The sequence below is a fragment of the Anabrus simplex genome, chromosome 1, assembly GCF_040414725.1.
Source record: "Anabrus simplex isolate iqAnaSimp1 chromosome 1, ASM4041472v1, whole genome shotgun sequence".
Taxonomy (NCBI): domain Eukaryota; kingdom Metazoa; phylum Arthropoda; class Insecta; order Orthoptera; family Tettigoniidae; genus Anabrus; species Anabrus simplex.
In genome coordinates this window covers 1,357,903,385-1,357,925,529 of record NC_090265.1, presented here as the reverse complement: position 1 = coordinate 1,357,925,529, position 22,145 = coordinate 1,357,903,385, and the positions used below count along the sequence as shown (strand labels likewise).

The following is a 22,145-nucleotide window of genomic DNA, read 5'->3' as shown; positions in this document are numbered from 1 at the left end:
TGACCTTTTACATCCCGGGTACTCGCGGGATAATGCATGAGTTTTGATTATGGTATTTCTAATTTGAAACAAGGTGGCATCCTCCAAAAAACTGCATCTAGTAAAGTGCAAAAAAGAAAAGATACACGCCTGTGGCATTAGAAGATGAATGTGTTGAACGGCTCCCTCGATTCCTGGTTGCCTCCAGGAGCGATTATCAGAGCTTCTTAGAAGAATGTCCATTCATGATTAGCAATACAATTGAAGATATTGTTCATGGTGAAGTTGATGAAATGCGTGAGCTTCGTGATGGCTCCATGCTAATAAAGACATTGATGGGTGAACAGAGTCGACAGTTACTTGAGGCTAAAATGTTCGGCAGTGTGGCGGTTAAAATCGAGAAGAACAAATCCCTTAACTCCTGCAAAGGTGTTATTTTCCACAGGGATTTGATAAGGGCTTCTGATGACGTTATTATTCAAAATCTTGCATGTCGGGCATTACCAATGTATAGAGATTAAAGAGGCATGCCGGTGATAAGTTGCTCGATACGGGCGCTTTCATCTTGACCTTTGACGCCCAGTCACTGCCTGAATGTATTAAAGTTGCAATCTACCGTTTAACTGTATGCCCATACATTCCAGCACCAATGAAGTGTTATAACTGTCAAAAGTTTGGCCACATCTAATTGCATTGTCGTGGTTCATCGACCTGTGCTATGTGTGGAAAATATGAGCATGCTGGTGTTGAGTGTACACCACCGCCAATGTGCGTCAATTGCACTGGTGTGCATGCTCCGATATCCAAAGAATGCCCAATGTTTAGAGAGGAGAAGAAGATCCAGGAGATAGAAATACTGGATAAGCTTTCTTATCCAGATGGCCGGAGAAAGTTTAAAACGATGGCTGCTCCGGATTTCTCCATCTCCTTCGCTGGAAAGCTCACGAAAGTACGGATCACGCAACAAAGCTTCAATCCTGCAATAACTAGTTTAGAAAGACAAGCTCCATCAACCAGCCACAAAAAAAGTGTTGCCACAACAAGTACAGATGGTCCCAAAAAGGTTCTCGTACCTTCTGGGAAACCAAGAACCCCATTTCTAACGTTGCCTGGGAAGGGCATTCCCATGCACATTCAGCTGGAAAGTCCTCCCCTACTAGGGTGGAGGAAAAATAGGGTTGGAAATTCCAGCCCTCCTACCAAAGCCCAGATTATAATAAAGGAGAAGGGGAAGCGCCAGCGCTCCCCTAAAATGTTGGAGAAGAAGCCTTCTCCAACCCCGCTGCGAATCACAGGATCCCCTAAGAAGTCTGGCAATCCATCTGCTGGCTCTTCTTCAAAGATTAAAGGAACGGTGTGCAAGAGTGGGAGGCCTGGACAGCCTTCTCTCTAATCCCTTCTTGGGGAACCCAGTTATCCCTGAAAGAAGGCCTCCACTCCAAATCTGAGAGTTCACCATCTATGGAGTGTTTGGTCTCCAAGACACCCTCAACCGAGGAGACAAATGGAGACTGAAGCACTCATTGTCATGGATGGTGATGATGAAAAGTTAGAAAATGACAAAAATGGTGGAAAATGAAAGGTAGTTGACTGAAAGAAGGGCAAGGAGTTGTCCTAATTTTGTTATGGTACCCATCCACACAGTGGCACTATTGCAGTAGAACTGTAATAGTTATCACTGTCGACTAGCTGAGATATGTCAACTTATAACCGTCGCTGCGACCTCCATAGTCTGTCTACAGGAATCTCATTTGAGACTTGGACACGACACTACTATGAGAGGATATCGTCTTTATTCTAAAGACAGAGTAGCTGTGGATGGAACGGTGACTGGGGACGTTTGTATCCTAGTTCGCTCTGACATCTTTAGTGACAAAGTTCTGCTCCATACTCAGCTAGATGCAGTTGTAATTCACGCTCTGTTGCCAGTAATGACACCCCACCCCCACCCCCTTTTCTCATGCTGGGATACATGAACGCCTGTAACACACTCTGGGGTTCTCCGTCTTCCTGTGCTAGGGCGAGGATGCTCGAGTGATTGATCAACCTGTTCGATCTTTGCGTGCGTAACACAGGGAAACTGACACATTTCAGCAGTACACATTGCACATTCTCACACCTGGATGTCACTTTGTGCAGCCGTGCGCTAGTTCCCCTGCTTCAGTGGCAAGTACACGATGACCTCTGTGATAGTGACCACTTCCCGATTATTCTATCTCTCTTGAATCAAAGGGAGTCCGAAGTCCCCAAGTGCTGGTTACTTCAACTGGCAAATTGGCCAGAATTTTCCAAACTCGCAGTGATGGCCGACGATGATATGCTGGAGTCTCTTGACGAGCACGTTTCTTCCATTATTACTGGAGTTCTAGTTGCTGTAGAGGGAACAATTTCTTCCTCATCCAGTATTCCTCACCAGGAGCAGGTCCCATTGTGGCCCGACGAACTTGCAGCAGCCATATGTGATCGCCGATGGGCTTTTAAGCATTATCGTCGGAATCCTACGATGGCCAGTCATATCATATTTAAGCGTCTGCACGCAAAAGCTCATTTTTTTAAATTCGAGAAAGTAAGAAAGCTACGTGGGAAAAGTATGTGTCTTCCATGACATCACATACTCGGTCATCACAAGTGTGGACAAAATTCCGCTGTTTTGTCAGAGTACAGAATGTGCCTTCAGTCCTCAGAATCTCCATTAATGGAGATATAGTTAAGATTTTCAGTCATTGCAGACAACATTGCGTCACATTTCGCAGATACGAGAGATACGACTCCTCATTTATACCAGTTAAGCGCAAAGCAGAGGCACACCATCTCTCTGCCTCTAGTGCTTCGCATCCGTACAATGTGCCTTTCATGGGGTGGGAGTTGGCGGGTGCACTCGCGCTATGCAGAGACACTGCTCCTGGATCAAACAAAATTCACAATCAAATGCTGAAACATTTGAGTGACAGATGTCTCTAGGATACCCTCACCCTATCCAACAGAATATGGAGTGAAAGTGTGTTTCTATCTCAATAGCGTGAAGGAATTGTGATACCAATTTCCAAGCCTGGTAAAAGATCCAAAATTTGTGGATGGTTATAGGCCAATGTGCCTTACAAATGGCCTTTATAAGCTATTTGAAAGGATGGTTAACTGGCATCTTGTGTGGGCCATGGGAAAGGAAGGTCTCTTGTCTAACTACCAGTGTGGTTTTTGCTCTTATCGGTCTGCCACTGCTCATCTGGTCAGACTGGAGAGCGCCATTCAGGAGGCCTTTCTCCGGAATGAACACCTAGTTGCTGTGTTTTTTTGACCTAGAGATAGCTTACGATACTACCTGGCAATATGGGATTCTCTCCACATTACACCAGTGGGGATTTTGGGGAAATTTGCCAACATTGATTGAGAACTTCATGTCTCTCTTTCGAGTCCGAGTAGGAAATTAATTTTCTCAATGTTATGTTCAAGAAAATGGATTACCTCAGGGATCGGTACTGAGTGTCACGCAGTTCACAATCACCATCAGCAGCATAGTTGCTGCTGCTGGGCCTGCAGTTGTTCCATCACTGTATGTAGACGATTTAGATCTTCATTACAGCTTTGGAAGGGTGGCGTTTGCTGAGAGAAAGCTGCAGCAAGCTATTAACCGAGTCAACAGATGGGCCCTGCAACATGGTTTTTCAATTTTCAGATGCGAAAACCTCACTTGTACACTTCTGTCAATGTCAGCTTGTGCATCATGAACCAGAGCTCCCCTTGTGAAACAGTGTCTTACCAGTGGTAGATACCTGCAGGTTCCTGGGTCTCCGTTTTGATAAGAGACTAACGTGGCAGCCCCACATCTGTCACTTGAAGGTTGCCTGCATGAGGAGACTTACCATGCTTAAGTTTCTCAGCGGCACTTTGTGGGGGGCTGACCATGTGGTGCTACTACGTTTTTACACAGCAACGGTCCTCTCCCGAATTGATTATGGAAGTGCAGCTCATGGCTCAGCATCAAAATCTACGCTGAGCCTTTTAGACAGTATTCACCATAGTGGAGTTAGGCTGGCAACGGGCGCTTTCCCTACTAGCCCTATTCCCAGCCTACTCGCTGAAGCAGGAGTTCCATCTTTGCAGATTTGGAGGCAGCAGTTACTCCTCACTTACACTGCCAAAATTTGTGAAATGCTGCTACATCCAAGCTATCAATGCATCTTTAGTACCCAATACCACCAGAGGTACCAAGACCGGCCAAATGCCACATGGCCTGTCGGGTTTCGAATTGATAGCTTGTGTTGTGATTTAAATATAGATATCGGTGATTGTCTTGAACAAACTTTTAGCGAGGTATCTGCGTAGTTAGTTCCGCGACTCAAAATACGTTTAGATCTACTCCATGGACTCAAGGGGAACACGGATTCCTCCATTTATCGGAGGTATTTCTAGGACTTCGTTCACCAATATCTGGCAGTGAGACATATCTTCACCGATGGTTCTAAAATCGGAGAAAATGTTGGTTGCTCTTTCATCACTGATGACATTAGCACAAAGATCTCTCTTCCTAGTGTATGTAGCATGTATACTGCGGAGGTTCACGCCATCATAGAAGCTCTGCAGTTTGCACTGGATGACAAAAGAAACCACTTTCTTATTTGTACCGATTCGTTAAGCTCTCTGCAGTCTACTGAAACCTGTTTCTCGCAACACCCACTGGTGCAGCAGATTCACGACCTTCTAGCCAGGTTAAGTGATGCTGGCACCAAAATCACTTTGTGTGGCTTCCAAGCCACGTTGGTATTGCAGGAAACAAACTTACGGATGAAGCTGCAAAGGAAGCGGTACTTTTACCTCCAGGACCTGTCAATGTACCTGCTTAAGATATTTGTTCTCAGCTACGTCGAACCATCTTGGCGTCCTGGGAATCGCAGTGGCTAGCTATCCAAACTCCCAAGAAGCTGAGAGTAATTAAGAAGACAAGTACCGTGTGGCAGCTCTCTTTCCGGCCTTCATGGAGAGAGGCCATAGTATTGTGTAGGTTGGGGGTAGGTCATGGACGATCTACGCACTCTTTATCTCCTAAAGAGGGAAGACTCTTCAGTGTGTTCTTGTGGTGCCAACTTCACCGTGGCCCACATCCTCACAGAGTGTGCCGATCTCTCTGGCGTAAGATGGAGCCTCGGCTTGCAGGAAACACTCAAACGCTTACTAGCCATTGACGCGACAACTGCTGATCTCATCATCCGCTTTGTGTGTGACAGTGGATTAATCAAGGATATGTAAATTACAAGTGTACTGTTACTGAGGGAACACACTTTCCCTTTTGATTCGTTAGTAATTTTTCAGCCTATTTCAATAATTTTTTGTTTTATTTTGTACTGTGTTTCCAAATTCTGTCGTTGAATATATAATTTTCTTTTATTTTAAATTTCTTTCCCACTAATTTGTTCAGAGAGGATGATTACCTAGTTGTACTTCCTCTTAAAACACAAATCACCACCACCACCATCACCTCTGGAAAAATTTCTGCAACATCTGCAGTCACAATGATAAACAACAATGGACTCGAGGATCACCCTGTGAGATGCCAGTAGTTTGTTCTATAGGGTCGGATGTCGTTATTCTGTCATTTATCACTATGTAATTTGAAGCCAGTATGTAACTGTTATTCCCTATCAATTGTCCTAATTTATTTAACGGGATCTTCCTGTTAATTGTGTCAAATGCTTTTAGAATAATCTATAGAAATGCCATATAATTTTCCTCTGAGGACTGCTAGAGCAGCCTCAATATCATTTTGAAGATATTAAATAGCCTATATTGTTGATCTTCCCCTCCAAAATCCAAACTCTGCCTCTGGGAGTCTGGCAATAGAGTATTGTAACAGTAGACCTCTTCCAATGACAAAGGATCATAGTCTGTTGAATATATCCATATTGAAGTAATGGCTTGTTTAAGCACTGGCAGTGCACTTTTGAGGTAGTCATTGTAAATACAGTCAGGGCCAGAGGCCTTATTGTCTTTAGATCTGTTAATTACTGTCGCCACTACCTCAACTGTGAAAAATTCAGGATCTTCCATGATTCCAGAGTTGTTTGCTTTTTTTTCTAATGGGCAGGTATCTTCCATTTGTAGAACAGTACTACGATAATTCTCCCAAACTTCCATTGGTATGTTTCTAGGGTATTTAGGTTGCCTTGGATTTAGTGCTCTGTATGGATCCCGTTCCACCTCCTCAATCAGATGTTGTTCCTTTTCCTGATACACTTTGTTTGTTTCTTTTATGATACCTTTGTACTCATTCCTCATTTTGGCATAAGCTTGTAAATGCTCATCAGTTGAAAGGTTAGTGCTAAATGTAGAGCTTCCAGTGTGGACCTACGGGCCATGTAACATACTTCATTGAACCTAAAGTTCGATTGTCTTTTCAGACAAACCACAGGCCAAGTAGGACTATGTATGAGAAGCTCCAGCCTCGACAATTCCTCATCCAGAAAGGCTGTTTCCACTAGTTAGTGTTTTCTGAAGACGGTCAAAATTGTTTTCTGATTCTTGGGTATAATTTTACCCAAATTCATAAATATCAAGTCTATAATGTTGGTACCATTGCAACATATATACGTTATTCATTTTGCCCTGTTTACCAAGGTCAGAACTTCTTCTTCCGTGTATCGAAGTACGAGGGCAGATCAGAAAATAAGTTGCACTTCCCAGTTATGACATTTATTAAACCACCTATACAACAGCAACACGACTATAACGGCATACACTGTAACGTCACTTTTCCACATAGTTTCCAAGAGACTACAAACATTTCTGTGAACGCACAACCAACTTGTCGATGCCGGATACATAGAAATTTCCTCCAGCGTTCTGCAACCACTCAGAGACAGCGGCCTTCACCTCCTCATCGGTCTGGAAACGTCGACCACCGAGCTCCGTTTTGAGCTTACCGAACAGATGAAAGTTCCATGGCGCTAGGTTGGGACTGTAGGGTGGATGTTGCCAGACCTCCCACTTGAAACGCTGCAGCAGTTCTCTCGTTTGGCGGGCCTTGTGAGGTGTTGCGTTATCGTGCAACAAAATCACACCGGCACTCAATTTCCCCCGGCGCTTCTCTTTAATTGCTTTACGCAACTGGTGCAACATTTGACAATATGATGCCGCATTGATCGTCGTACCTTTCAGCATGAATTTCACGTGCAGCAAACCCTCCATGTCAAAGAACACTGTCGCCATAACCTTACCGGCTGAAGGTTGAACCTTGGCCTTCTTTCGTTGTGGTGATGAGGGATGCACCCATTCCATTGATGTTCGCTTAGTTTTGGGGGTGAAGTGGTAAACTCACATTTCGTCGCCTGTGACGATTCGCCGCAGAAACCCGTTGCTGTCTGCGGCATAGCGTTGCAAAAATGCCAGGGAGGATTGGAAACATTGTCCCTTGTGCTCATCGGTGAGAAGACGTGCGACCCATCTTTGACACAGCTTACGATATCCAAGGTCCTCGTGAACAATGGCGAACACACTGCCATACGACATTTTCGGCTGTGTCGCAATTTCTCTCAATTTAATGCGCCGGTTCTGTCTATTGATCACATTCACACTGTTGACCTTTGCACGGGTCCTAGACGTTGCGAGCCTGCCTTCGCGATGGTTGTCCGTGATATCTGTGCGTCCAGCTTCGAATTGCTGACACCACTTTACGATACCTTGCCAGGAAATGGCCCGCTCCCCATACACAGCACTCATTTCACGATGAATGTCCGTGCAATTCTTCCTTTTGCCCCATAGGAATCCGATTGTCGCATGCACATCATATTTGGAGTGAACGTCCAGTTGACGCGCCATTGCATTTGGCCATTATTCCCACAATACTAGACGAGACACCACAGCGACCTGCCTAACAGATGTGTGGGCAGTGTCTGTCCCTTTCTCTGCTGTGCCCACGTTTGCGACACACAGCGTGCTGCTGTGATGCGTTAGTGCAACTAACCTTTTGATCCACCTACGTACTTCACTAGTCTTCCACATTGGCACATCAGTCCGGCAGTTTAATCCACCTTCGATGATAATGCTTGTCCTTCCTAGTTGTTACAGTTAGGGCAGAGACAATTTCATCAATAATTTCATCAGACGTATACTCCAGCTGAAAATATGCACATATAAACACGCCCAGTTTTGTACCAATCACCAAGACATGGTTAGATTTATGCAGCACATCACTTTGAATGGTGCAAATATAGCTTTAAGCAAGCATGTTATGCCACCTTTTGGCCTCCCGAACGGTCCTAGCTCTGTCAATTTGTGGACTGTGTAGTGTTCACTCGAAAACCAATCTGGAGTCAAAAAGGTTTCTACTATAATGGCTACGTCATAAGTATCAAAGGCAATTTCTGGAAATGATTTTGTGATACCTAAAAGTTCCTCAATATTCCATAATAGTACATTCACTGTTCGGATTTCCATCGACTCCATATATAGGTTAGAATCGAAATGGCCTAAATATTATACTCTCCGGCTAGAAAGCAGGGTCTTGTGTTTTGTCCTTTTGTTCTTTTGTGAACCTTTACTATAGAACATTCTTGGAACATAATTTAAAATTACTGTAAAAACTGTGCATACAAAATTATTTTTTAATCTAAGTTCAAAGAAATCTCAGTGAATAGCAGTGTGTAAGTACTTAGATATTGGATGGTGTGAATAAAAATGAGTACGTACTCTTTACTTACGAATGAGGCACTTGCAATGAGGTGAATAAAAACCACCGGTCGATAGCAGTCACTCGCAGCAGACCTGTGACCTAGAGCACACACTCCAGTTGCTCGAGTAGGAGAGTGGGTGCTCCAGATTTCTGGTGAATAAAGATGAAGCAGGCACTCATTCCAGTAAGTGCCTGCTCATGTTTTCTTGAGCTAATTCAGTAGGCGACTCCAAATGATAGTGTCAAGTTAAACAGCATGGCAGAGTTTATGGTGTGGTGCACTAACAAACAAAGAAAAAATTAAAATCTTCTTGCGTTATGTTGGTGACCATGGGTTTCAGAGTGGAATTGGTGAAGACATCTCGGAGCACTGTGTCAAAAACATTTTTGCAGGTTTTGATATGAATGGAAATGAAAGCAGATTATTATATAACAAAATGATGCTTAGATGCAGGAGGCACAGGCTAAGTTGAGTGGCAAGAATGTTTTAGCTTCCCTTACGCTGTTGGAGCTGTAGACTGTACACATGTATAAATTCAGAAGCCACATGTTCATGTGAATGATTACATTTACAGAAAAGGTGTCCCTAGCTTTAATGTACAGGCCATTTGCAATAGAAAGGAAGAGTTCAACCAGTGTAGATGTATCATGGACTGACACTGTCCATGACTCCCGAATTTGGAGGAACTCCAATGTTTACAGAGTTATGATGCCTCTGTTGGAACGTATTTCAATGAAGAGATACAAATCATTAAACAAATCGCAAAAGAAAACATCCACCCTCCAGACACATTAGATCAGTCAGTCAGTCAGTCAGTCAATCAATCAATCAATTAATCAATCAATCAGTCAATCAATCAATCACTACTGATCTGAATTTAGGGCAGTTGGACAGGTGGAAGATTCTCTATCTGTTGTTTTCCTAGCCTTTTCTTAAATGATTGCAAAGAAATTGGAAATTTATTGAACATCTCCTGTGGTAAGTTACTTCAATCCCTAACTTCCCTTCCTATAAATGAATAGTTGCCCCAATATGTCCTCTTGAATTCCAACTTTATCTTCATATTGTGATCTTTCCCATTTTTAAAAACACCACTCAAATTTATTTGTCTACTGATGTCATGCCCCACCATCTCTCTACTGACAGCTTGGAACATACCAGTACGCTGGGCTGAGTGGCTCAGGCGGTTAAGGCGCTGGCCTTCTGACCCCAACTTGGTAGCTTCGATCCTTGCTTAGTCCGGTGGTATTTGAAGGTGCTCAAATATGTCAACCTCGTGTCGGTAGCTTTACTGGCACGTAAATGAACTCCTGCGGAACTAAATTCCGGCAGCTCGACGCCTCCGAAAACCATAAAAGAGTAGTTAGTGGGACGTAAAACAAATAACATTATTATTATTATTATTATTATTATTATTATTATTATTATTATTATTATTATTATTATTATTATTATTATTATTATTATTATTATTATATTTCAGTACGGACCATAACAGGAGATTTGTAACATGTAACATACCACTTATTTGAGCAGCTTGTCTCCTTTCTCCCAAGTCTTCCCAGCCTAAATTTTGCAACATTTTTGTAATGCTACTCTTTTGTCAGAAATCACCCAGATCAAACTGAGCTGCTTTTCTTTGGATTTTTTCCAATTCTTGAATCAATTAATCCTGGTAAGTGTCCCATACACTGGAACCATACTCTAGTTGGGATCTTACCAGAGACCTATATGCCGTCTCCTTTGCATCCTTACTCCAACCCCTAAATACCCTCATAACCATGTGCAGAGATTTGTATCCTTTATTTACAATCATATTTATATGATTACCCCAATGAAGATCTTCCCTTATATTAACACCTAGGTACTTACAGTGATCCCCAAAAGGAACTTTCACCCCATCAACACAATAATCCAGGAACAATCCAGGATATCTCCTATATCTTGCTGGAATTGTACAAGTTGAGCTTCAATGGAATAACCTTTCCTAAACCGAAACTGCCTTCTATCAAACCAGTTATTAATTTTGCAAACATGTCTTATATAATCAGAAAGAATGCTTTTCCAAAGTTTACAAGCAATACATGTCAAACTGACTGGCCTGTAATTTTCAGCTGTATATGTCTATCACCCTTTCCTTTATACACAGGGGCTACTATAGCAACTCTCCATTAATTTGTTATAGCTCCTTCATGCAAACAATAATCAAGTAAGTACTTCAGATTTGGTACTATATCCCAACCCATTGTCTTTAGTATATAGCCTTATCAATTCCAGCTGCTTTTCTTGTTTTCAACTTTTGTATCTTACTGTAAATGTTATTGTTGTTACAGGTAAATTTGAATACTTCTTTCATATTAGTTACCTCCTCTATCTGGTCATTATTCTTGTAAGCAACATTCTTTACATACTGCTCACTCAATGCGTCTGCCTTTTGAAGATCCTCTTATACACACTCCCCTTGTTCATTAATGATTCCTGGAATGTCCTTCTTGGAACCTGTTTCTGCCTTAAAGTACCTATACATACTCTTTCATTTTTCACTAATATTTGTATGACCATCAATTATGCTGACTTCTTTGCTAGATTCAATTTCCTAGTAAGTTCCTTCAATTTCTTCTTACTTCCACGGCCACTTCTTCTTAGTCGCTTTACTTCTCTGTTATAATACTTTCTGTAGTGGATCTTACTATTTCTTACCACCTTTAAAGGTACAAAACTATTTTTAAATAAACGTAAGAAAAATCCCCAAGAAACCAGCACACTTGACAAAGAAAAATACATGGTTCTCAACTATGTTAACAAGAACACATACAAAGTAGGTAATATTTCAAGATACAAGGTTGAAAAGTAGCCTCTAGAACGAACAACACACATCAGCAAGTGCAACCTAAACAAAAAGGACCCTTTCTCATAGTCAGGAGTCTATGAACTCAAGTGCCAAGAACCTAACTGCATTGTTACATATATGGGTCAAACAAAACGTAATTTCCACACAAGATACAAAGAACACAAAACGCAATCAGATATAATTGGCATTCAGCCTTTGGGGAGCAAATATAGGACTGTTCACACTATTTCACAGGCATCAACGCAGATCTAAAAATTTTACACATCGAAAGTTAAAGTAAATCTTTGAATATAAAGGAAGCAATCGAAATTTATATTGCAAAATATGCTAATGTATGCAAAGTAGACAACCATATTTAACGTCAAAAATGTCCGTATTGAAACAAGATTTATAGTCAAAGCTTAGGGTAGGGTGCAACATAAACAATTTGACTCCAATTTTTTTTTAAACAATATACGGGACATTTTACCGCATCAAAGAAAAGTACATCATAAAACTAACAAACTTTGGCTCCAAATAAGTTTTTACATAAGAAAAAATCATTTCTTAATAATCACCTTTATGAAACCTTTCAAGAAAAAGTTCAAGACAGGTTAACCACCATACTGTCTCAGAAGCAATGCACTTTAGACAATAAATTCCAAGTTCTTTTCAATAAAGCCAATACAGACAACAAGCCGCTCAGAAACGCAGCTTCATATAATACAAAACCCGACACTTATCCAAATTCCACCCACATGTCCAAAACTAACTTCGACAAAGAAGAAAGTGATATCCTATCGAAAGGACCCAAACATAATTGGCCCAATTACAACATAGCAAACATGGCTAAAAAATTAGTAATAGAGACAGAAGCAGCTATTACAAAATGCCCGTTGATATTCAAGATGAAACCAGACATGAGGCTATAAAACAAACAAATAATATTTTCAGTACACCAGCACATCTTATATCTTCTACGCAATTTGCAGACAGAAAAAAGATTCTTCAACTTAAAGGCAAAATTAAAAATTCAAAAACAATTATTATCAAAGCAGACAAAGGGAACACTACTGTCATAATGGACCAAGCAGACTATATAAAAAAAAAAAAATTAAAAGATTTTCACAGATAAATCCTTCACAGTTATTGATAAAGATCCAACCCAGTTCATTCAAAGACAATTAAAACAGATACTTAAGAACACAAACTTTTTACTAACGGATAGTGAAAAGAACAAACTGATCAATATGAACCCTGGCCTGCCGACTGTTAAAGCGCAACCTAAAATCCATAAAAATGGAGTTCCTATAAGCCCTATAGTAAATTTCAGACCGGCTCAATTTATTCAACAGTTTCTGAGTAAGCATTACACTTTTCAGGCAAATAAATCCATTAAAAACACCCTAGAATTAATCCAACGACTGGACAACTTTAAATTACAACCATATCATACAATGCATTCATTCGACATCACCAGCATATATAGAAATATTAAACCGGAAAAAGTTATACCAATTATTTTTAAAAACCTACGTTCTTATAGCCAGCTTAGTAAACTTGAAATAGCGGACTTTATGCCCATTTTGAAACTTCTAACCAGCAGTAATTATTTCATGTTCGATAAGGTAATGTACAAACAGGACGGACTAGCCATGGGTTCACCGGCATCCGGCATTCTAGCCAATATATACAGTATCTAGATTTCTTAGAGTACACTAAAATAGAAAAAGACAAGAAATTTAACAACATAATCGTATGGTCCAGGTTTGTAGACGATACGTTTATTATCATGGACCAACGTATCACTGACGCATCTGCCACCCTAGCACACCTCGATAACATAGATGCAGACACAATAGAAGTTCACAATAGAATCCGAAGTTGATAAGGCCCTCAATTTTTTAGACTTAAACTATTACGAGGCTCCCATTTGCTTTTAAATATAAAATCTATAGGAAACCAACGCATACAGCTATAACCATCCAACAAGACTCCTTACATCCCGCTAGCCATAAGCGTGCCTCTTATAACAGCTTAGTACACCGTGACTACAATGTACCCATGTCAAAAGCAGATTTAAACAAAGAACTCAATTATATACATAGTATTGCACTTCATAATGGTTATAATCATAGTTTTATAGAACGTATAATACATAAGTTTAAACACCGACCTAAAACCAATTTACAGAAAGAAAAACTGAATCAGAAACATATGCTACCTTTACATTTAACGAGTAAAGAAAAATACTAAAATCTCCTTCAAGACCATTAGCAGAAATCTTGATATTTTCCATAACTCTAGCCTTGTCAACGTTTCCAACCCTTTCGATAAGTCAGGTGTTTACAGATTTCACTGCAACGACTGTTCCAGCGTATACATTGGGCAAACGGCGAGATCCTTCAAAATCAGATTTAACAAACATGTTAATGCTATCAAATACAAAAGATTCTCAGCAATAGGACAGCATACACACGACTACAAACACAGCTTCTACGGCATCAGCAATGATATAGACATCGTCAAAATAATGAATAAAGGTCTTCTATTAGACATAATGGAGCAATGTTTCATTCTATTGGACCAATACTACAACCCTAATTTTAATCTTAATGATCTATTCAAAAAGCGTACTATCTTATTTGATATACTTATTTCAGTTATTAACAATCTTAAAATTCCAAAAGGTCAATCAATATATAAAACAGTATGCAACATGATGGCTTACTACCCCTACCGGAATCCATGTCCCTCTGACCTGTGTTCTCCTGTTATCGCGACTTCCCCTCCCCCTACCTGATTCCCCGTTTCCCCGCTGATGCTCACGGCTTGTTGCCTGACATTCTGCTCGGCAGTTCCTCTTTAACTCCTCGCCCATGACATGGTGCTTGAGGTGAGTTTCCATCTTCTATTTGCCTAGTACTTTTGTTGGTCCCTGTGTTCGTCACACTAACATGAAGTTCAAATTTTTCTTTTAGGTCCATTTGATTTGAGAACTTTCCAGATTCATGATTATCCACCTGAAAATAGCATATTTTCACGAAATCTCGTCTGTCAACTTACGGCCTCAAGTTTACCTCGCATTATTGAATATCTTCTCAATTCTCAATCCTAAGATTGGCAGCAATTCGTCTTCTCCACTCTTCTCTGTAATCCGCTAATCTCTTCATTTCCACATATGAGCCTGTTCCTACGTCATCTCTGATCTGTCTTGAATATTGCAGTCTAGGTCTTCCTCTTCCTCTTTTACCTTGAATTATTCCTTCCATGACATTAACTATGAAACCATTGTGCCTATAAAGATGGCCAATTAATTGGTCTCTTCTCTTTCTTATTGTTGCTAAAAAGGATCTTTTTTCACCTATTCGTCTAAGAACTTCTTCATTGGTGAGTTTTGCTGTCCATGAGATCTTTTCCATCCTCCTCCAGCACCACATCTCAAATGCTTCCAGACATTTCTTATCACCTGCACTAATAGTCCACATTTCTGAACCATACAAGGCCACACTCCAGACAAAGCACTTAATAAATCTCTTCTTGGTCTCCACATTTAAATTTCTTGATGTAAGTAGTATCCTTTTCTTGTAAAGAGCAATCTTTGCTTGGGAAATTCTGCTCTTTATGTCGAGTGAACTTTTGCCATCTGGAGTGATTTTACTTCCTAAGTAGGTAAAGACATTTACTTGCCTTAGTTGTATATCATTAATTCTGATGTCGACTGCAATATGCTGGCAGTTGCATACCATAATTTTGGTCTTTTTTGTATTAATTTTCATGCTATTATCTCTCAATATCTTATTCATTCTTATTAATGCACTTTGTAGTTTCTCTTCGTTCTCTTCTATGACAACTATGTCATCAGCAAATCTTATCATTTTGATTTCTACTCCATTTATCTTTATCCCTTCCATATCCTCTTTACATTCCGCAAAGCCTTTCTCAGTATACAGGTTGAACAGCACTGGTAACAAATTACATCCCTGTCGTACTCCTTTCTTTATATAAGCCTCCCATACTTCACCATTTATGTTTATGATGCCTCTTTGATTGTTATAGAGTTCATATACTATTCGTCTATCTCTAAAATCTAGACCAACGCTAGTCATAATCTTCATTAACATATTCCAGTTCACATTATCAAGTTTTCGGCAACTATCAGATAGGAAAAGACAAGTGGTGGTGATGGTGGTGATTACCGGTTAAAGAGGAAGACCGGGGAAGAGGAGCCATGGCCGTAATAACAGCCCTAGTATTTGCCTCCTGTAAAAATAGTGAAACTGCGGAAAACAATCTTCAGGGCTGCCGATGATGCCTTTCGAACCTATGATCTCCAGAATGCAAGCTACATCTATATGGCCCATACAACACACTCGGTTACACATTACTATTGCTTCATCTTCCCTTCGTCGAAGCTATTGTATTTATGAGTAGATTACACTCACTGTAACAATGCTATAATCAAAGCTATATGGTACTTCCCCGTACGGTGGCTAAGGTCAGCTTTAGTGCTGATAAATATTACAAGATTAAATTTCCACCGAAAGTGGTACTCTTATCTGTGGGCAAGTCATGCTCATGCTTAGCCATATTTGAGTACTGTGTAGGAAGACAAACAGCTGACTGGCATTCGGCGCGTGCACCGATGAATTTCATTGGTTGCGACTAGCAAAGAGTTGCATGAAAGACACTTTTATCTCCATTTTCTAGTTAAACATCAGTTGAACATTCATTATGCAACGGAAGATTGTGCTTCATTTAGATGTTGGTTAGGTAGACGTTGTCTAAGGCTTAAAACTAGTCATCGTGTATAGGATATTTGGCTAGTCTGAAATGTCATTAAGATTATGATTCGGGTTAAAATATTGATCTGTATGTATGAAGTAGCTTTCAGTAATGTTAAGGAGGGGTCCTTTGTTGATGAATTTGAGAATTTCCCGACATTTCAGAAAAGCCAAATATCCTATTTGACCTTCTAATTCCCATTTTTGGAAACGTAGAGCCAACAAGTTATAATTCAGTTTTTCCTTATATTCAGAGCACCTTTCCTCAGCAGCCATCTCTTCTCCCACATCCTTTGGCCCCGCCTTAATCCCCCCTTCCCCTCTGCCCCTCCCATCCTTTCCCAACCTCTCCCCTTGCCCCGCCTCTCTCTCCTTGCCCCGCCCCTTCCCTTTCCTTTGAATTTCACAACCGTTAGTATGAGGCACACAAGAGTACACCATGCACCACATACCGTAACGAGAGGTAAGTCTCATGTAACCTATGCCATTTGACTAATACGCTCTATTTCACCTTCTATTCATTAATTTTTATCTAATTTTGTCTATCATTTATTCAGGTTAACTTCATGGACACGGCAATGAATTGCGAATTTATACCAGCCACAAATTAAGAATGTGTCAGTTTTAACCAAATCTTTATGTGCTGTCCTGACACTGTCCAACAGCATTTCAGCATGTTTTTAACAAGCACTACGGGAACATTTCAATTATTTATGTTGGTCGAAGTGGAAACACCATCTAGCAGTTCTGCATCAGCTGGTGGTTGTTTACAGTGGCATGCAGTGGCTTGCATACTGCTAACACCACTCAAGTAGATTTGGTGATTGATGATCTGACTACAGAATCAACATTTACCAGTTCCCGTTTTGCAATTGAAATTGAACTAACAATTCTATGAATATCAAGATACAAGAAAGAGCCTGGATGGTGAGCATACTCCAGATGCTAAGAATTTTTTGCCTGTTGTGTCACGTCGCACCAACACAGTTAGGTCTTATGATGACGATGGGATAGGAAAGGCCTAGGAGATGGAAGGAAGCAGCTGTGGCCTTAATTAAGGTACAGCCTCAGCATTTGCCTGGTGTGAAAATGGGAAACCACGGAAATCCATCTTCAGGGTTGCCGACAGTGGGATTCGAACCCACTATCTCCCGGATGCAAGCTCACAGCTGCGTGCCCCTGACCGCACGGCCAACTCGCCCGGTGCTAAGAATTTAGAGCCTAATTTATTTTTCAGATTTTACACATAGTTCATCCCATATTTTAATGTTAATTGTGTGGTTGTACATTAGTTTTCATGTAAATTGTGTGTTTTTATTTTTGTTTAGTTATTAAATGTATTATATTAAGGCTGAAGATGGCCAGCCAAGCCTGAAACTAGTCCCTATTTTAGTAATGTAATTCAATAGTATTGCATAATATAGTATTGAAAAAGGTGGACAATACGACATTAATTTAATAATTATTATTGTAATCGAAGGGATGACAACAACTGCAGATCTGGCTCCTCAAACTTGCTTAGACTCATTTTCATTCACACCACCTATTATATTACTACCAAACTTCTTTTTTAGGATAGTTGCTGTTAAATTACTACTTTGTGAAATTATTTTTCAGATACATTCTAGATTGAAAATAAATTCTGACTTCCAACGAACCAATTTTTCATAATTCACTTACTGTAAAATTAGCATCATATAGGACAAATACTCCTGCCTGCTGTATCTGCTGGGTGTATTGAGTAGCTCAGAAGTTGCTGTTGCCGATCCCAAGCCCAGAAAAAAGAGGACGGTTGGCTTAAAACTATAAAATTACAGCCAGAAAATAAACATCTTGAGGCAATAAAGGGCACAACGGTTCCACATGTTAGTTGCAGTACCCCAACAGCGCCGGTTTCACATGTTAGTGGCGGCTGAATAAATATCCTCTGCGGCTGACCACCATTGTTGTAAGTCGGAGGTTGCTCCACTTAAGATTTATAACTTCTGATAGATACGTAAAAGTCTTTTAGTAAAATAATTCCACCATCCAACCCCTTAAAGATGGAGAAGACTAGATCGGATTCGGTGGGTAGTCGCCTAAAAGACAAGAATGAATTTGAACACTCAAACATACATACAGCTAACCAAACATACAAACATAGAATCAAACATAAGCATATTAACTACAGTGTGATGCACAGTATAAACTCCTTACTGAAAACCGGAAAGCTCAAGAACTCACAGTTGAATTAGGCAAAATATTCTTCTGGTAGGGCTCCAAGAAATGAGAAATTTAACAGAAAATCCATTTGAATCTCAAAGTTATAGAGTGTACAGTGGGAAGCCAAGCCAAAGAGTCATGAAACATTGCACCCAATTTTGGTAGAGGATTTATAGTAAATTTGAAAGTGATGGATTCTGTAATTGATTTTAAAGCCATTTCACCGAGAATTGCAATTCTAACTTTACAAATTACAAACAAACTTTACACTATCATAAATGCTCATGCCCTAACCAATGAAAAAAATTTCCTAACAAAAACTCTGCAAGAAGTCAATAATTTCTGGGATCTCCTTGATCAGACAATGAATAAAATAAATGTGGATAACATTAAGATCCTTATAGAGGACTTTTAACGCTCAACTGGGTAAGGAAAAGAAGTATCAAGATGTGGTAGGAAAGTGGGCTCCTCATAAATATACTAACAGAAATGGCCAAAGACTCATAGAAATTTGCAGAACCCCTGGACTAATCTCCAAATCTACATATTTTAAAAGAAACTTAAAACTTGGAAACGTCCTGATTGGACAAAAGGGGAATGGCAGCTAGACCACGTACGTATGGATAAATTCTTTCACAAGGAAATCCACAATGTCAAAGTTCTAAGAGGAACGGACACTGGTTCAGATTATTACAGTTAAAATCAAGATTAAATTTACTCCATTAAGGAGTAAAAGACAAAATAGAGTTGGAGAGAAAAGGACATGCGACCCTCATCAGTTAATCCACAATGTCCAGTATTGGCAAAGAATAGGAACTAATAGACTAACAGACAAATTACATGACCTAATACTAATTCTTAAACAGAATGCAGAAGATCTAGCTCCAATTCAAGGAAAAAACATGCCTGGTGGACCTCTGATTGTGATAGAATGCATGAAGAAAGACATCAAGCTTGCTTGAAATTTCAAGCCCTCAAAAGAGAAGAAAATGCCGCTAGCCTCAAGAATATCAGAAAGGAATTCACCTAAACTATTAGAAGAATTAAGAGAAAATATCAAAGAGATTTAATAAACTCTATTGAGGAAAATTATTAAAAAAACCAATTCTAAAGCTTATTACAAAACCATTGGTAAACAATTGCAAAAATACAACCCCCCCCCCCACATTATTGTTGAAAAATAAAGATGGAAAAATAGCACATAACAATAAGGAAAATGCAGAAATCATGGCGGAAGCATTTAACAAGCTCTTGAACAGTGATGAACCTGAAAAGCTCTTATTAATTGATCCATATATCCCAATAAAAAGTAAACCAGAAAATGTAAACCCACCTACAGCAAAAGAATTTGAAATAGTGCTTAAGGAAATGATGAACTACAAAGCGTGCGAAGAAGACCAGGTTTTTGTAGAGATGTGGAAATACGCCTGCAGTGCGACTCAGACATCCCTCCTTATGATATTACAAAATATTTGTATATCAGAAAAAATTCCCAGAACAATGGACAACAGCTATAATTAATCTGATTCATAAGAAAGGTGAAAGAGTACATAATCCAGGTAACTATAGAGGTATTTCCATCCTTGATTGACGTATAAGATTTTCTTTAAAATACTATTTAATCGGATTAAAGAACAACTTGATCAAGAGTTAGGTTAATACCAGGGAGGCTTCAGACCTTGGAGAAGCTGCTCTGAACAAATAATAACTTTGAAGCTAGTCATGGCATATTACAGAAAACGAAGCAAGCCCCTTTCAAAAACGTTTATAGATTTCAAGAAAGCTTACGACTCCATCCACAGAGCTTCATTATTAAAAATTTTAAGACATTTTGGACTTCACCCAAAACTAATCATATTGATTGAACTTACTCTTACTAGTACAATTTCTAAAATTAAATTCAGAGGAGAACTTTCTGAACCATTCTTGGTAACAACTGGTTTAAGACATGGTGACGGATTGTCACCTCTTCTTTTTAACTTTGCACTAGAGTACGTTATGAGGGAATGGTACAAGTACAACTCAAAAAATATAAGAATAGCATACATTTGAACTGTCTAGGATTTACTGATGATCTAGCTCTTCTGGCCAATGATGTTCAGGAAACAAAACAATAAATAAAATCGTTACAGGAAATAGCTCAAAATATTGGTTTGAAAATTTCATTTTAAAAAAAATGAAATTTTGCTAACTCAACTTCCACTTACAAACAAAATTAAGCTGTGAGACCAAGAAATAAAAATTGTAGAACTATTTAATAACCTGAACGAGAAATCAGCATGGCAGAATAGAATAGATAAACTGGTTACAGCACAGCATATTACCAAGAATACATATAATAAAAAGTGTCTCTCATTAGCAACCAAATTCAGATACTACAAAACAGTTACCCAGTCACAAATTATATATGCATGTGAAACATTTTTCAAAACAACACACACACAGTTGCAATAGACAGAGTCCTCAAGTTAGAAAGGAGAATAGTGAGAACCTGTTTAACCCTAGACCGGGCGCGCCAATTTCTGTCAACCTACCGGGCGCACGGTTGACTTTGTCTACCAGTTACGTTTTCAGTAGTTTACAGGCTTCCAATCGCTTAAACATTTCATTTAATGGCGTTTTATCTTTTGTTTCAATGTTATTCTTCAAATGAAATCAAAAACTTGTATTAGTGATTAATATGAATGTACTTAAAGTGGATAATCGTGAGCACATGAACTAATTCTGATATGAACATGAATACTGCACCTATTTAAAATGAGTTAAGCAGTAGATACGTAATTAAATTAGAATAATGGTCATATTTTAATATTTGCACAATTATACAATGAAATGATCAGATATAATAGCCAAAAATTACTGGATGAAAAATAAACTTTGTTACCATGTCCAGGAAATCTTTCACACCGTATCCCCTGAGCAATGCCATAATTTTACTGCGGTTCGCAAATTTAGCATCACCCTTACGGCTGTAATTCATTTCCTCCCGCTTCCTAGAAATGTACAAATTAGTCCAGTATAATAGTTCATCAACCATCTCAGCGTATATCAACTGCATGAAACAGTCAATTTCTGTTGATAACTTCCTCGCCTCCCCTTCCGGTCCTGGCAGTATTTTTACAATATTCCTTGCTTTTATCCTTGAGTAAGTTTTGTAAAGTCCGTCGTGGACCACATCGTTCCTCCATCTTTCACGACGATAAATTTCCTTTCGTTATCATCTTCTTTCTGATCCGATATGTTTATAATTTCCTCCTCCCCATTCAAAAAATCTGAAGCAGGGTCCTCTATTTCATCGGATAACTGACTCAAAATGTCAGATATGTTTTCATCATTGACAAAACGAGACCTAAAATAGAAATATACTACATGTAATTACACCTGACTTTCGCTAATTACCCGAAAAGTACAGAGGAAAGGAAATTTTAAAGAAATCAATTTTACTTACATGACCAGGCGCGCGGTTGACTTTGTCAACCAGCTTCGGGTTACAAGATTTTGCTCGAAAGAATTACTCACGTATCGCTTCCGCTGTTGTCGAAATTCGACTGAACTGAAGGTCAAGAGTGAGAGCAAAGGTATTAGTTGCGAGGTGGTGAAAGACTGACAGTTCTGGGAATTACGGCGTAAAATAGAGCGCTGGTTGACAAAAACAACCAGTGCACCCGGTCTAGGGTTAAATAAAAA

At 39.6% G+C, this 22,145-nt stretch overlaps 1 protein-coding gene across 1 annotated transcript in view; it reads left to right on the top strand.

Moving 5' to 3' along the window:
- Nucleotides 1-22,145, top strand: part of LOC136859016 (death-associated protein kinase 1) — a 1,193,585-nt gene that overhangs the window by 413,054 nt on the left and 758,386 nt on the right. The gene's annotated exons all lie outside the window — the stretch shown is intronic.